Source organism: Buteo buteo, chromosome 4, assembly GCF_964188355.1.
Source record: "Buteo buteo chromosome 4, bButBut1.hap1.1, whole genome shotgun sequence".
NCBI lineage: Eukaryota > Metazoa > Chordata > Aves > Accipitriformes > Accipitridae > Buteo > Buteo buteo.
The window spans coordinates 18382784-18389629 of NC_134174.1; the positions used below are offsets into that span (position 1 = coordinate 18382784).

General features: G+C 38.4%; 1 long non-coding RNA gene and 1 other non-coding gene across 2 annotated transcripts in view; both read right to left on the reverse strand.

Moving 5' to 3' along the window:
• Positions 1-5761, reverse strand: part of LOC142030545 (uncharacterized) — a 117392-nt gene extending 111631 nt beyond the window's left edge. Inside the window, exon 1 of the long non-coding RNA XR_012650215.1 lies at positions 5576-5761. This is a non-coding gene — a long non-coding RNA (uncharacterized LOC142030545). The remainder of the gene's footprint in view (positions 1-5575) is intronic.
• TRNAL-AAG (transfer RNA leucine (anticodon AAG)) lies at positions 5673-5754 on the reverse strand. The gene has a single exon. It is a non-coding gene; the product is annotated as a tRNA-Leu (tRNA).
• Positions 5762-6846: the final 1085 nt, after the last annotated feature.

Sequence of the window (6846 nt, forward strand, 5' to 3'; positions counted from 1 at the left end):
TGCTCAGCAGAGACTGTAGTAGGCCAAAAAAGTCTTGAGTTAATAAGCCTTTGTTTTAAATGATCATGATCATGTTTAAAGAAATTGTCTTAAAGAAATCGCCCCAAAATGACAACACATCAACAAGAACAATGATTTACTGGAAATAACCAATGAGATTCTCCTCAGAGAGTCTACTGTGCAGAAGACTAAGTAAAGGCTAAAGTAGCTAATACTTTTCTCCAACATGTATAGCAAAATGTATAGTCAGCATTTTATAATCTAAAATGAATTGGAGACAAAAGGCTAATGTCAGAAAGAAATATCGGAAGATGGAGATATAGATCTGTATCAAAGCAACAAAGAGGTGTTGCTTTTGTTAAATAATTTGGTACTTTTGTACCTTAAATTGTGTGGGGGTTTTCTCTTGACATTGCTCTTTTTTGTGACTGGTAGAAAAAAGAAGAGAGAAATAAATGGAATATAATGATATCCTAAATACCATCCTTCAAAGCAGATTCACAGGCTGTTTGATTTTCTAGATTTCAGATGGTTTCTTGGCTTTCATTTGCCTGTCAGTTTTCCTTCTAGAGGATTTTAAACCTGTGTAAATATGAGCAAAAAATAACCAAACCAGTCTAGTATGTTGGTATTTTTTTGTAGAATAGCTTCCCACTGGCAAAACATGTTCTTTAACATCAAGCTGTACTTATTAAAGTCACAAAGCCTCACATACTGTAGGGTTTATCACTAAAGACATACACAGAGTTCTTTAGAATATTATCCTGCTAGTGAACGAGAGTATTCTAATTATATTCTATATAAAAAGTCACAAACTTCATATTCACCAAAGGCAACTTTAGACATAGGCCTCCTAGGCTTGAATTTAAGGGACAACTCCAAATTACAGAAGCTACATCTCTCCAAATTCTGTTTAAAATTAATCATATCTAATTACCAGAGGGATCTTGGACTAGGTGTTTCTGATGAAGCTATTGTACTTCGTGTCTAATAGAGTGAGCTCTACTTTAAATTTTATATCCTTGGTCACAATCTGGCTTCCCTATATATAAAAAGGACAGCACAACATGTTGTCAGAAGAGACCATAACCCACGCAAAGCAAGGATTTGCTGTTTTATTTGAAACCCTGTCAGTATGTGAAAGTCAAAAGAAAAATAAAGAGTACCTAGAAAACATTCTTATCTTTATCTCGGTGAACTTGCTGAGGATTGGAAATAATAGAAACAAGATTTCCACATCCATGTGAATGCCTTGGGGGAAAATAACAGAGAAGAGGACCTACCTCTTTCATTGCACACAGTGGGCAAGGAAGTCCTGGAAGTCTTAACTTGTTTTATTAGAAACCAACTGAAAATATGCCACTTCTTAGAATGAAATCCTAATACTTAGGAACTACTGTAATCCAAGTAAACAACTGAAATGCTGCTGAAAACAACCTAAGAAGAAAATAGTGAAGGAACTCCAATTAGAATTTGCAAAAAAAAGGTGTTACAAAAACATCACTAAGTCAAACATATGGGTTAACAGTTTCATCAAAATTAGGAAGATAAACAGCAGATAAGAAATTCTGTATTAACAAGCATTCACAAGAGAATATCAGGTTTATCTTGAGGTAGCATCATCCTATCTGCACACTAGTTGATATACAGCACCAACAAACTGATAAAAATATTTTTACTGAGAACAAGGACAGGTCCTGGCAAGCCAGATTACATAATTAGTCAGCTGAACTGAGCCATTTCAAACCCTACACAGTAGCTACAAGATAATTCATTTACCTCTTGCAATAAACTGATATAGGGAATGTTTTAATAAAAGAGCAAAGAGATACTTGCAGATATTTCAAGCAGACACATGATGACGTGATAATGGCTGTCAGCCACAGATGAAAGCAGACACTGAGGAAAATGATAAGGACACAAGGATTATATACTAAGTTCATTCTCAAAAGACCCCATCCATGACAAAAACATTCAAATACATGGGACACATATAATCATCAAGCCATTTAAGAACATATGAAGCTGTAGCTGACATGAAAAGCCTCCCAGAAATGTGTAGAAGATCCTTGAGAACTTGCTGTACAGTACTGCACAGGTGAAACAGCTTTAACTGCTCCTCTAAAATAATTGTTTTGTGAGACCACAACTTTGCAACACTCATGAAAAAAACAATAAAATATTGCAGAGAATAAAGACAACACTCTGACATGCCCCAGTACTCACATTTAATGTTCCTACTAAGCCAGTCACCACTCAAGCAAACAAGATCAAATATGATTTAGGAGCCTGTCTCCAAGTGGAAGCTTTGATTCATACATCTTTTGTGCTCTGACACAGAGAAAAGAAAATGATGCGCAAATTGAGAAGAGTCTACTAGCACTTGTATTTGCCACAACGATATTTCATAAATACTCATATGTGTTAGATCACACACAATGTAGATGATAATCTTAAAATATCTTGCAAGAACATTTAACTGCTATCTTAGATATTACATTTTCAGAAATAGTTTTCAAATCTCACATAACCCGGAAACTCCAATTGCAAATAAAATCATCCAGAATAATACAGGAATCAGAAAAAGTAATCTATGTCGTTGAGTCAATCCTTGTATTTATTTCAGATCTGGTCTACAAAGGTGCAAGATGGCCATTTTGAGAAACCCTGACATCAACCTTATTTGACTATGAAACCTATGATGACTTCATAATAAAATTTGCTGAAGTCTGATCATTTGTTGCTAACAATAAATACTTTTTACAGAAATCACGTAAAACTATCAGAAAAACAAATGTTGAGATGGACAGATGGGCTGGTCTAATGTGACTCATCATACAGAACAATTTCTACATGAGATCTTCATGGTCTCAAAAGGTCCTTATCTGTCCAATTACACAAAATAGCTGAAGGGGGTTTTTGTCTGATTGGTTGGGGGGTTTTGTTTGTTTGTTTTTCACTTAGTTTTTACTCTGGCACATAAACACCCATTTAAGGATTTTTTTTTTCCACTTTCCAAAACTTTAGTCTCTCCCAGACGTTCTGCCATTGCTAAACGGAGTGTTCTGTCTTCAACACATGGCATCCCAAAATAGGTATTGAGTGATCTCCTTCTGCAAGCAGAAAAATGCTTGACTTTTTGAATTATTTTAGAAGAAAATCGCTCATAAATACTCCCAATCTAATGAAATGACTGAAAGACTGTTCAGATGGTACAACCTATGATTTGCAATATGGCTGCATCAGGCAGCAGAAGTATTCTGGCTCTTTTAAAGCTGTGAAATTAAATAGGTAGGAAACAGTGTCCTGCACAGTTACTGGTTGATAGGAGATTGAACAATGCTTTTGTCCCGTTACTCCTGTAACCCACTGACTCCAAAGAGCTCATGATGGGTTAAAGCACTTACAGTAAAGACTGCAATGATAATGTGACCAGACAGCACAGATAGTCTTTTTCATCCTGAAGATTAAATACATGTGGAAACAATATACATAATTGACAGTTCTGAAGGTCACAGCTGAGTGGTGAAAGGTACACTGCTACAAACTGGCAGCTGAGACTGGGACAAATTAGGACAGTGAGAAAAAGATGAGAAGTGCTTCTGTCTGAGGAATGAGATGATCAGGTGAGTATCACAATAGAACATTAACAGCATCTGAAGAAAATCAAGAATTAGGTGTGCTTGCCAGTCTCATATGAAGAGCTGCTGCACATCTGGAGCTGTTTGGCTGTGTTTTCTCCTTTTGACTGACACAAAGAGCTATTAATCATAATGTTGTCTTAATTAATATAATAATCTCTTCTTGCCTCAGGTTAGATGGTGAAGATATTGAGAAGCTGTTTAACAGGAGGGTTTTTAGGAACATAGAAAGGAAATTCAGTACATTGTCCTACGTTTTCTTTAAAAATAGCTATGTGTAATCACCAGAACACTACTGTTGGGGGAAATGTCTCACATGATTTAGGTGCTGACTGAGTCTTCTGCACTGCAGTACTGTTAAAAGGTATTACTGCCTGTCATCTAATAGGGAGCTCTGGTCTAAACTTAAATAGCCTTAATGTCATTATGAGTTGCTCACACAGTGAAGGTATGACATTTAGAAGCAGACACTGTCTCTCTTTCTTTTTCTGTGTAACTGCTGGCAAGTCTGGAAACTGCTGCCATAGGGTGATACCACAATGTGCAGATACCACAATTACAAAAACAAATGCCTTTATTCCTTCCTGAAGGACTTTATTAGCTTATTTAATAATAGTTGTAGTACCATCTAATTGACAAGACACAGAGCTGTGATTCCAGACACCTGGGCTATGCTCCTTTCATTTGGGCTAACAGGATGGCTTTCCATCAGTGTCAACAGCCCAGTACTTTCAGAAATGTTCTTCGCTGCCATATTCTCTACAGCGTAATTTGGGATATTCTATGACCTTTAATTAATGAAAACACAACTATATTTTCAAATACTTTGTAAGCAACTGGAAATACAAACTTTCCACAGCCAAGTAAAAGTAGTGGAGGTGTCTTTAGAGGCATCTGTGGAGGTGGGGAAAGAGAAGAGGATGGAAGATAACATTAAAAAAACCAGCCAGGCGGGGAAGGAGGGCAAGAGCAGGGGAGGGAGGGCAGGAATGGGACAGTAGTCCAGGGTCTGTGGCAAACAGTAAAGAAGAATATTTAGAGGTGTCAGAGAAGTAAAGGTGTCTCCAGTGACAAGATCATCTGAATTTTAAAATAGGGTCTCTGTAGCCAGTTAGGTAAGGAGATGCCAAGGAAGGGGGTGGGAAAGAGTTAAGGATGAAAGGAATTTTTTAGGATGGATCTACCTTCGAATATCATGAGCACTGGAAGGCTAGCACAAGTTGCTGCCATTTTAAGCACTAAGTGCGTGATCTGTGCCAGTCAGCCATATTTTGAGATCAAATTCCTGTAAAAGCAGGTATTTAGGCCTGTATGAGGGTATTATTGCACATTCACAGGAAGAATTCAAGTGATTCCTGCAAAGACAGAAAGCTCAGTTTTTGAGAGAGAGTGATTCTGCAAGAAGGTCTGATTTCTTAGACTGATTGATTGGCATATAGGTGTGGGAAGAAAGTTATTTGTGACACCTGGATCTGGAAGTTGACAGTAACCCTGAGGTGATGGGCTCACTTCAAAATTCATATATGATGTCAGTGCAGAACTAGTGCACTAACTGGGGAAGCTGGTTACCCAGGTTGTCCCTGCAGAACAAGTTGTGGGAAATCAGCTTAGATGACAGTGTTTCATAGGGCTTTTCATGTCTCTCTCTGTTAGGAAAGCAGATTGCCTCAGTTGAGCTGAGCATAGAGTCATGATGTCCACATAATAGAATAGAAAAGACTATTTCAGTTGGAAGGGAGCTACAACGATCATCTAGTCCAATGGCCTGACAAACAGTTGAAACATGTCGTTATTAAGGGCATTGTCTAAATGCCTCTTAAACACATAGGCATAGACCCCCTCTCTACAAACATGTTGCAAGCGCATCAGTGCTGAATACAGCAGGATGTTGGCTTGCTGTCACACCCCTGACTCCTGTTGAGCCTGCTGTCGACCAGCACCCCCAGATCCCTTTCCGCAGGGCTGCTCTCCAGCCACTCCTCTCCCCATCTATACTTATGCCCGACTTTCCTCTGTCCCAGAAAATATTCCTGGCAGCGGTGGGATTCGAACCCACGCCTCCGAAGAGACTGGAGCCTTAATCCAGCGCCTTAGACCGCTCGGCCACACTACCCAGCTGCAAAAACTCCCTCCCTCTCCAGCAGCTATAGCCTCCAGCCAAAATGCAACTCTTCGCAGGATGTTTTGAAACAAATAATCCCCATCCATGACTTAAAGACAGTAGGAAAAAGGACCAATAATGGCTCTTTCTATAGGTAGAGACAGACACTGCTTGCAGTGCACCACATATTTCTAGTCCCCTCGTTAGCTGTCAGGGAACATCAGCTGGAAAGTTCTAGAAATATCTCCTTGCCTATGAACCTGTGATCCCTTCCCAAGAAAAGAAAGGGTGATGGTATATTTGGGGGAGGAATGTGTGTTGACCTTGCATTCAACTTTATATTTTCATATTTTTGGAGTGTAGTGAGAATGGGGCAATGAAACATCTGTCGCTTCATGCAAACACATGAGGCTACAAATACATATTGACCTGGTAGAAGGTCAACTGCAACAACTATAAGATGTTGTCCCCTGGATTTAAGTACCATCTACAGAAAAGAGTGGGACCAAATGATCAGAAATATATTTTTTTTTTAGTGTTAACCTCTATTATTCTACGTAATCTACCAGAGTCTGCCACTTATGTCCTCATATGTTTTTGTTAAACTTCCTTAGGCTATCTCAACTTCTAAGTGCATGCATTTATCCATATATCTGCTTATCCAAATTAGAAGATACATATTGAAATATTTTCCACCCTTGTTCGTGCATCTGTCACTGTACATACAGTGGCTTGAATAGCAGCAGTATTTAAAAGACATTAATGAAAAGTAAAGGAAGAAAATAATTGGTATTATCTAAGGCAAGGTAAAACTGCAAATGACAGGGAAGGACTGTTTTCAAGGACACAAGTGATTAGGGCAGATCATGTAGGCTAATGTTGATTTCAAGGCCACAACTTTGACCCACTGACTGGGATTTCCAACAGAAGCATTCAGTCTGCTTTGTTGACATTGAGATATGAGGAATCTACCATTGCCTTCACGCTTTGCTTTGGTGGATACTTACCCTGCATGCAAAAAAAAATGTGTCTGATAAGTAATTTCATTTTGTCTGTCTGAATTCTTACATCTTTTGTTTCCATAGTGTTGTTTGTTGCTAGATT